The following is a 10,463-nucleotide window of genomic DNA, read 5'->3' as shown; positions in this document are numbered from 1 at the left end:
AAACAGTTAAATATAACACATGACACTATAAAACTTTTAGAAAAGAACATAGGCAAAACATTCTCTGACACAAGTTGTACCAATGTTTCTATAGATCATTCTCCCAAGGTAATGGAAATAAAGGCAAAAATAAACAGATGGGACCTTTACAAACTTACAAGCTTTTCCACAGCTAAGGAAACCATAAAGAAAATGGAAAGACAACCTGTGGAATGGGAGCAACTATTTGCAAATGATGTAACCTACAAGGGCTTAATTTCCAAAATATACAAACAGCTCATACAACTGAATCACAAAAAAACCAACCCAATCAAAAAAATGGGCAGAAGACTGAAATAGACATTTCTCCAAAGAAGACATACAGATGGCCAATAGGCACATGAAAAGATACTCACCATTGCTAATTATTAGAGGAATTGCAGATCAAAACTACCGTGAGGTATCACCTTAAACCAGTCAGAATGGCCATCATTTAAAATTCTACAAATAAATGCTGGAGAGGGGGTGGAGAAAAGGGAACACTTCTACACTGTTGGTGGGAATGTAAATTGGTGCAGCCATTATAGAAAACAGTATGGAGGTTCCTCAAAAAAATAAAAATAGAGTGGTCATAGGATCCAGCAACCCCTCTCCTGGGCTTATATCCAGACAAAAGTATAATTCAAAAAGATGGACCTCTTGGGGGGAGGGCTACATAGTCTGGCGGGATAGTCCTTCACCCCATCATCAGTGCCTGCAACCTTTGCTCCTTCACCTACTCCTGCTGTGGTCAGCAGTGGTCTGAATAACCAACTTGAACACTCTATGGGGATAGTCATGGCACCTGGTGGATATGGGGCTCCTAAAGCTGTCTGGCTGCCTGCAGTAAAGGCTAAAGTCTTGGAGATTTCAGCAACATTTACTCACCTCCAAGGGCACATCTATATGGAAATGAACTTCATGAAGAAAGCTCTGTAGCACATGACAGACTTGGCAATTCAGTTTAACAAGAATAGGTTTGGTGTCATCCCCAGCACTCCTCTGGCCATCCCTACACCACTGATGCCAAACCAGAGCATTGATGTCTCCCTGCATCTCCACACCTTGGACCCAGTCATGAAGATACAACCTCTGAACCACCTGCAGGTGGCTGTGAAAAACAATCGTGATATCTTCTACTTCAGCTGCCTCATCCTACTCAATGTGCTTTTTGTAGAAGACGGCAAAATGAAGTGCCAGGTCTTCCTTGCAACACGGAAGGATATTCCCCAATGAAAATGAACTTCAGTTTCAGATTAAGGAAAGTCATTTAAATGCTGACACTGTTTCTAGCAAGTTGCAAAACAACAGCGTTTATACTATTGCCAAGAGGAATGTGGAAGGGCAGGACATTCTGTACCAATCCCTGACTCACTAATGGCATTTGGGTTTTGGCCCAGCTCCATAGCCAGCCAGAAAACCCCAATTACACACTGTCACCGAAGTGTAGAGCTAGCTCATGAAGCCTCCCAGTACATCTATCAGGTCTACGACAGCGTTTTGAAAAACTAATAGACTGTTCCGGTGCCCTCAGGCCATCCTGTGATTGGTGCAATCCAAGAACTCTTAACTGGAAGAAATTGTATTGCCGTGTGGAATCTGAACCCAAACACACCGAGGCCACCCGCTAAGGTAGTGACGGGTCTGACCTGTGCTAATATTAGGGCACAACCTTTTGGATAGTTTTAGCTATCCAACACTTGAGCATTTGTAACCACAGCTTCAATCACTTCCCACCTCTTGCCACCTGCTGCTGTCTGTCCTTAATTGTGGGCTTCTCCATCCTGTGCCAGTGGCTGGCGTTTTTTAGTGTAGTTTGATATTTTGTAATTGAGAGCTCACTTCAAAAGCAGCAAAAGATAAAATATATTAGAGCAAGGAAAAGTGTCCCTGAAAGAAAAATAATGTTATTTGTTGTGTTTTTTCTACTCAGTTGTTTGAGCATATTATACGTATTAGAGAGGTTTTTCAAATATTTTTCACATTTTGTAGGTGCACTCTGCTCTCTGTAAATTGTTTCCTTTGCTGTTTAAAGCTTTATAGTTTAATACAATCTGTTTTCAATACTTTTTTCTTTTCTTTTTTTTTTTTTTTGCTTTGGCTGCCTGTGCTTTTGTGGTCACATCTAAAAATACATTGCCTATAGAACTGTCAAGAAGTTCCCCCCCATATCTTCTTCTAGTAACTTTACAGTTTCTGTTCTTGTATTTAATTCTCTAAACCAGTTTGAATTAATTTTCGTATACAGTGTGAGATACACGTCTAATTTCTTCCTTATGCTTGTGAATATTCAGTTTCCCACGAATTTACTGAAGAGAAGATCCTTTTCTCATTGTATATTCCTGGCACTTTTGTCAAAGATCAGTTGATTGTAAATATGTGGATTTATTTCTGAGGTCTGTATTTCGTTCCATTGTTCTATATGTGTGGTTTTGTACTGTGACCATAGTGCTTTGATTACTGTGCTTTGTAATATAGTGTGAAATTATGAAGAGTGACGCCTTCAGCTTTGCTCTTTGTGCTCAACATTGCTCTGGACATTTGCAGTCTTTTATGGTTCCATATGAATTTTAATATTTCTTTTTCTATTTTCTGGGGAAACTGCCTTCGGATTTTGACATGGATTGCATGGACTCTAGATTGCTTTGGATAGTATGGACATTTTTAACAATGTTCATTTATTCAATCTAGTAATATTGGCGATCATTCCATTTATTTGTGTCTTCTTCAAATTCTTTCATCAATATTTTACAGTTTGCAGTGTATGGCTCTTTTACATTCTTGGTTAACTTTATTCCTAAATATTTTATTTTTTTGCATGCTATTGTAAATGGGACGTTTTTTAACCTTTTCTGATAGTTTCTGTTGTTAGTATACAGAACCACAAATGATTTTTATATGTTGATTTTGTGTCATGCCACTTACTCCATTTACCTATTAGTTTGAACAGTTTTTTGGAAGTGGCATTTTTAGGTTTATGTAGATATAAAAACATGTCATCTGCAAACAGAAAATTTAGTTTTACCTTTATGATTTGGATTTATTTTATTTATTTTTCTTGCCTACTTGCTCTGGTTAAGAATTCCCGTACTACGTTGAATAGAAGGGGCAAGAATTGGTAACCTTGTCTTGGCTGAAACTTAGGAGAAACACTTTTGGGACTGTTAGCTTTGGGCCTGTCATATGACTTTTATTTTTATTTTTATTTTTTTTAACATCTTTATTGGAGTATAATTGCTTTACAATGGTGTGTTAGTTTCTACTTTATAACAAAGTGAATCAGTAATACATATACATATGTTCCCATATCTCTTCCCTCTTGCATCTCCCTCCCTCCCACCCTCCCTATCCCACCCCACTAGGTGGTCACAAAGCACCGAGCTGATCTCCCTGTGCTATGCAGTTGCTTCCCACGAGCTATCTATTTTACGTTTGGTAGTGTATATATGTCCATGCCACTCTCTCACTTTGTCACAGCTTACCCTTCCCCCTCCCCATATCCTCAAGTACATTCTCTAGTAGGTCTGTGTCTTTATTCCCGTCTTGCCACTGGGTTCTTCATGACTTTTTTTCTTCCTTAGATTCCATATATATGGGTTAGAATACTGTATTTGTTTTTCTCTTTCTGACTTACTTCACTCTGTATGACACACTCTAACTCCATCTACCTCACTACAAATAACTCAATTTCGTTTCTTTTTATGGCTGAGTAATATTCCATTGTATATATGTGCCACATCTTCTTTATCCATTCATCTAATGATGGACACTTAGGTTGCTTCCATGTCCTGGCTATTGTAAATAGAGCTGCAATGAACATTTTGGTACATGACTCTTTTTGAATTATGGTTTTCTCAGGGTATATGCCCAGTAGTGGGATTGCTGGGTCATACGGTAGTTCCATTTTTAGTTTTTTAAGGAACTTCCATACTGTTCTCCATAGTGGCTATATCAATTTACATTCCCACCAACAGTACAAGAATGTTCCCTTTTCTCCACACCCTCTCCAGCATTTACTGTTTCGAGATTTTTTGATGATGGCCATTATGACCGGTGTGAGGTGATATCTCGTTGTAGTTTTGATTTGCATTTCTCTAATGATTAATGATGTTGAACATTCTTTCATGTATTTGTTGGCAATCTGTATATCTTCTTTGAAAAATGTCTATTTAGGTCTTCTGCCCATTTTTGGATTGGGTTGTTCGTTTTTTTGTTATTGAGCTGCATGAGCTGCTTGTAAATTTTGGAGATTAATCCTTTGTCAGTTGCTTCATTTGCAAATATTTTCTCCCATTCTGAAGGTTGTCTTTTGGTCTTGTTTATGGTTTCCTTTGCTGTGCAAAAGCTTTGAAGTTTCATTAGGTCCCATTTGTTTATTTTTGTTTTTATTTCCATTTCTCTAGGAGCTGGGTCAAAAAGGATCTTGCTGTGATGTATGTCATAGAGTGTTCTGCCTATGTTTTCCTCTAAGAGTTTGATAGTGTCTGGCCTTACATTTATGTCTTTAATCCATATTGAGTTTATCTTTGTGTATGGTGTTAGGTAGTGTTCTAATTTCATACTTTTACAAGTACCTGTCCAGTTTTCCCAGCAACACTTATTGAAGAGGCTGTCTTTTCTCCACTGTATATGCTTGCCTCCTTTATCAAAGATAAAGTGACCTTATGTGTGTGGGTTTATCTCTGGACTGTCTGTCCTGTTCCATTGATCTATATTTCTGTTTTTGTGCCAGTACCATACTCTCTTGATTACTGTAGCTTTGTAGTATAGTCTGAAGTAAGGGAGCCTGATTCCTCCAGCTCCATTTTTCGTTCTCAAGATTGCTTTGGCTATTCGGGGTCTTTTGTGTTTCCATACAAATTGTGAAATTTTTGGTTCTAGTTCTGTGAAAAATGCCAGTGGTGGTTTGATAGGGATTGCATTAAATCTGTAGATTGCTTTGGGTAGTATAGTCATTTTCACAATGTTGATTCTTCCAATCCAAGATCATGGTATATCTCTCCATCTATTTGTATCATCTTTAATTTCTTTCACCAGTGTCTTATAATTTTCTGCATACAGGTCTTTTGTCTCCTTAGGTAGGTTTATTCCTAGATACTTTATTCTTTTGGTTGCAATGGTAAATGGGAGTGTTTTCTTAATTTCACTTTCAGATTTTTCATCATTAGTGTATAGGAATGCAAGAGATTTCTGTGCATTAATTTTGTATCCTGCTACTTTACCAAATTCATTGAATAGCTCTAGTAGTTTTCTGGTAGCATCTTTAGGATTCTCTATGTATAGTATCATGTCATCTGCAAACAGTGACAGCTTTACTTCTTCTTTTCTGATTTGGATTCCTTTTATTTCTTTTTCATCTCTGACTGCCGTGGCTAAAACTTCCAAAACTATATTGAATAATAGTGGTGAGAGTGGGCAACCTTGTCTTGTTTCTGATCTTAGTGGAAGTGGTTTCAGTTTTTCAACATTGAGGACAATGTTGGCTTCATATATGGCCTTTATTATGTTGAGGAAAGTTCCCTCTATGCCTACTTTCTGCAGGGTTTTTATCATAAATGGGTGTTTAATTTTGTCAAAAGCTTTCTCTGCATCTATTGAGATGATCATATGGTTTTTCTCCTTCAGTTTGTTAATATGGTGTATCACATTGATTGATTTGCGTATATTGAAGAATCCTTGCATTCCTGGAATAAACCCCACTTGATCATGGTGATGATCCTTTTAATGTGCTGTTGGATTCTGTTTGCTAGTATTTTGTTGAGGATTTTTGCATCTATGTTCATCAGTGATATTGGCCTGTAGTTTTCTTTTTTTGTGACATCTTTGTCTGATTTTGGTATCAGGGTGATAGTGTCTTCGTAGAATGAGTTGGCAAGTGTTCGTCCCTCTGCAATATTTTGGAAGAGTTTGAGAAGGACAGGTGTTAGCTCTTGTCTAATTGTTTGATAGAATTTGGCTGTGAAGCCATCTGGTCCTGGGCTTTTGTTTGTTGGAAGATTTTTAATCACAGTTTCAAATTCAGTGCTTGTGATTGGTCTGTTCATATTTTCTATTTCTTCCTGGTGCAGTCTCGGCAGGTTGTGCATTTCTAAGAATTTATATTAATCTTTGCTATCATTTCCTTCATTTCTTTTTCATTTATTTCTGATCTGATCTTTATGATTTCTTTCCTTCTGCTATCTTTGGGGTTTTTTTTGTTCTTCTTTCTCGAATTGCTTTAGGTGCAAGGTTAGGTTGTTTATTTGAGATGTTTCCTGTTTCTTAAGGTAGGCTTTTATTGCTATAAACTTTCCTCTTAGAACTGCTTTGGCTGCATCCCATAGGTTTTGGGTCATCGTGTCTCCATTGTCATTTGTTTCTAGGTATTTTTTGATTTCCCCTTTGATTTCTTCAGTGGTCACTTCGTTATTAAGTAGTGTATTGTTTAGCCTCCATGTGTTTGTATTTTTTACAGATCTTTTTCTGTAATTGATATGTAGTCTCAAAGCATTGTGGTCGGAAAAGATACTTGATATGATTTCAGTTTTCTTAAATTTACCAAGGCTTGATTTGTGACCCAAGATATGATCTATCCTGGAGAATGTTCCATGAGCACTTGAGGAAAATGGGTATTCTGTTGTTTTTGGGTGGAATGTCCCATAAATATCAATTAAGTCCATCTTGTTTAATGTATCATTTAAAGCTTGTGTTTCATTCTTTATTTTCATTTTGGATGATCTGTCCATTGGTGAAAGTGGGGTGTTAAAGTCCCCTACTATTATTGTGTTACTCTCGATTTCCCCTTTTATGACTGTTAGTATTTGCCTTATGTATTGAGGTGCTCCTATGTTGGGTGCATAAATATTTACAATTGTTATATCTTCTTCTTGGATCAATCCCTTGATCATTTTGTAGTGTCCTTCTTTGTCTCTTGTAATAGCATTTATTTTAAAGTCTATTTTGTCTGATGTGAGAATTGCTACTCCAGCTTTCTTTTGATTTCCATTTGCATGAAATATCTTTTTCCATCCCCTCAGTTTCAGTCTGTATGTGTCCTTAGGTCTGAAGTGGGTCTCTGGTGGACAGCATATATATGGGTCTTGTTTTTGTATCCATTCAGCCAGTCTATGTCTTGTGGTGGGAGCATTTAATCCATTTACATTTAATGTAATTATCAATATGTATGTTCCTATTCCCATTTTCTTAAATGTTTTGGGTTTGTTATTGTAGGTGTTTTCCTTCTCTTGTGTTTCTTGCCTAGAGAAGTTCCTTTAGCATTTGTTGTAAAGCTGGTTTGGTGGTGCTGAACTCTCTCAGCTTTTGCTTGTCTGTAAAGGTTTTAATTTCTCCATCAAATCTGAATGAGATCCTTGCTGGGTAGAGTCATCTTGGTTGTAGGTTTTTCTCCTTCATCACTTTAAGTATGTCCTGCCACTCCCTTGTGGCTTGCAGAATTCCTGCTGAAAGTTCAGCTGTTAACCTTATGCGGATTCCTTTGTGTGTTATTTGTTGTTTTTCCCTTGCTGCTTTTAATATGTTTTCTTTATATTTAATTTTTGGTAGTTTGATTAATATGTGTCTTGGCGTGTTTCTCCTTGGATTTATCCTGTATGGGACTCTCTGTGCTTCCAGGACTTGATTAACTATTTCCTTTCCCATATTAGGGAAGTTTTCAACTATAATCTCTTCAAATATTTTCTCAGTCCCTTTCTTTTTCTCTTCTTCTTCTGGGACCCCTATAATTCGAATGTTGGTGCGTTTAATGTTGTCGCAGAGGTCTCTGAGACTGTCCTCAGTTCTTTTCATTCTTTTTTCTTTATCCTGCTCTGCAGTAGTTATTTCCACCATTTTATCTTCCAGGTCACTTATCCTTTCTTCTGCCTCAGTTATTCTGCTATTGATCCCATCTAGAGTATTTTTAATTTCATTTATTGTGTTTTTCATCGTTGCTTGGTTCCTCTTTAGTTCTTTTAGGTCCTTGTTAAATGTTTCTTGCATTTTTTCTATTCTATTTCCAAGATTTTGGATCATCCTTACTATCATTATTCTGAATTCTTTTTCAGGTAGACTGCCTATTTCCTCTTCATTTGTTAGCTCTGGTGTGTTTTTACCTTGCTCCTTCATCTGCTGTGTGTTTTTATATCTTCTCATTTTGCTTAACTTACGGTGTTTGGGGTCTCCTTTTCGCTAGCTGCAGGTTCGTAGTTCCCGTTGTTTTTGGTGTTTTTCCCCAGTGGCTAAGGTTGGTTTAGTGGGTTGTGTAGGCTTCCTGGTGGAGGGGACTAGTGCCTGTGTTCTGGTGGATGATGCTGGATCTTGTCTTTCTGGTGGGCAGGTCCATGTCTGGTGGTGTGTTTTGGGGTGTCTGTGGCCTTATTATGATTTTAGGCAGCCTCTCTGCTAATGGATGGGGTGTGTTCCTTTCTTGCTAGTTGTTTGGCATAGGGTGTCCAGCACTGTAGCTTGCTGGTCGTTGAGCAAAGCTGGGTCTTGGTGTTGAGATGGAGATTCTGGGAGATCTTTGCTGTTTGGTATTACGTGGAGCTGGGAGGTCTCTTGTGGACCAGTGTTCTGAAGTTGGCTCTCCCACCTCAGAGGCACAGCCCTGATGCCTGGCTGGAGCACCAAGAGCCTTTCATCCACATGGCTCAGAATAAAAGGGAGAAAAAACAGAAAGAAATAAAGAGGATAAAATAAAATATAATAAAGTTATTAAAATAAAAAATAAAAAAATAATTAAGAAAAAAATTTTAAGTAAAAAAAACCAAAAAAATCCAAAAAAAAGACCCCGACGGAAAGAATCCTAGGAAAAATGGTGAAAACAAAGCTATACAGACAAAATCTCACACAGAAGCATACACATACACACTCATAAAAAGAGGAAAAGGGGAAAAAATAATATATCTTGCTCCCAACGTCCACCTCCTCAATTTGGGATGATTCATTGTCTATTCAGGTATTCCACAGATGCAGGGTACATCAAGTTGATTGTGGAGCTTTAATCCGCTGCTTCTGAGGCTGCTGGGAGAAATTTCCCTTTCTCTTCTTTGTTCGCACAGCTCCTTGGGTTCAGCTTTGGATTTGGCCCCGCCTTTGCATGTAGGTCGACTGGAGGCGTCTGTTCTTTGCTCAGACAGGACGGGGTTAAAGGAGCAGCTGATTCGGGGGCCCTGGCTCGCTCAGGCCGGGGGGAGGGAGGGGTACAGATGCGGGGCAAGCCTGCTGCGGCAGAGGCCGGCGTGACATTGCACCAGCCTGAGGTGTGCCGTGCGTTCTCTCGGGGAAGTTGTCCCTGGATTATGGGACCCTGGCAGTGGCATGCTGCACAGGCTCCCAGGAGGGGCGGTGTGGATAGTGACCTGTGCTTGCACACAGGCTTCTTGGTGGCAGCAGCAGCAGCCTTAGCATCTCATGCCCGTCTCTGGGGTCCGCGCTGATAGCCGCGGCTCGCGCCCGTCTCTGGAGCTCCTTTAAGCGGCACTCTTAATCCCCTCTCCTCGCGCACCAGGAAACAAAGAGGCAAGAAAATGTCTCTTGTCTCTTCGGCAGCTCCAGACTTTTTCCCGGACTCCCTCCCAGCTAGCCATGGCGTACTAGCCCCTTCGGGCTGTGTTCACGCAGCCAATCCCAGCCCTCTCCCTGGGATCCAATCGATGCCCGAGCCTCAGCTCCCAGCCCCCGCCCCGGCGGGGGAACAGACAAGCCTCCTGGGCTGGTGAGTGCTGGTCAGCACCGATCCTCTGTGCAGGAATCTCTCTGCTTTGCCCTCCACACCCTTGTTGCCGTGCTCTCCTCCGCGGCTCCGAAGCTTACCCCCTCCGCCACCCGCAGTCTCCGCCCGCGAAGGGGCTTCCTAGTGTGTGGAAACCTTTCCTCCTTCACAGCTTCCTCCCACTGGTGCAGGTCCCGTCCCTATTCTTTTGTCTCTGTTTTTTTTTCTTTTGTCCTACCCAGGTACGTGGGGAGTTTCTTGCCTTTTGGGAGGTCTGAGGTCTTCTGCCAGCGTTCAGTGGGTGTTCTATAAGAGCAGTTCCATGTGTAGATGTATTTCTGATGTAACTGTGGGGAAGAAGGTGATCTCTGCATCTTACTCTTCTGCCATCTTCCCTGAGATCTGTCATACGACTTTTAATGTGTTGAGGTATATTCCTTCTATATCTAATTTCTTGACAATCTTTATCATTAAAGGAAGTTGGATTTTGTCAAATAATTTTATGTATCTATTAATATGATATGTTCCCTTTATTCTCATAATGTAATGTATCACATTTATTGATTTGCATACATTGTGCCATCCTTGCATCCAGGCATAAATCCCACTTAATCATGGTGAATGAATCCCTTCAATGTGCTGCTGAATTTAGTTTGCCAGTATTTTGCGTGTATTTCATTTATGTTATTCAGGAATGTTGATCTGTACTTTTCTCTTGTGCCCTTGTCTGCTTTTTAAAAAATTTATTTTTTAT

General features: G+C 39.6%; 1 pseudogene; it reads left to right on the top strand.

Annotated features, from left to right (window-relative positions):
• Positions 1 to 816: 816 nt before the first annotated feature.
• LOC103002791 (AP-2 complex subunit beta-like) lies at positions 817 to 1,530 on the top strand (annotated as a pseudogene).
• The last annotated feature ends 8,933 nt before the right edge of the window (positions 1,531 to 10,463 follow it).

This window comes from Balaenoptera acutorostrata, chromosome 3, assembly GCF_949987535.1.
Source record: "Balaenoptera acutorostrata chromosome 3, mBalAcu1.1, whole genome shotgun sequence".
In the NCBI taxonomy this organism is placed as follows: domain Eukaryota; kingdom Metazoa; phylum Chordata; class Mammalia; order Artiodactyla; family Balaenopteridae; genus Balaenoptera; species Balaenoptera acutorostrata.
Note: the sequence above shows the minus strand (reverse complement) of the source record. Positions and strands in the feature narration are given on the sequence as shown.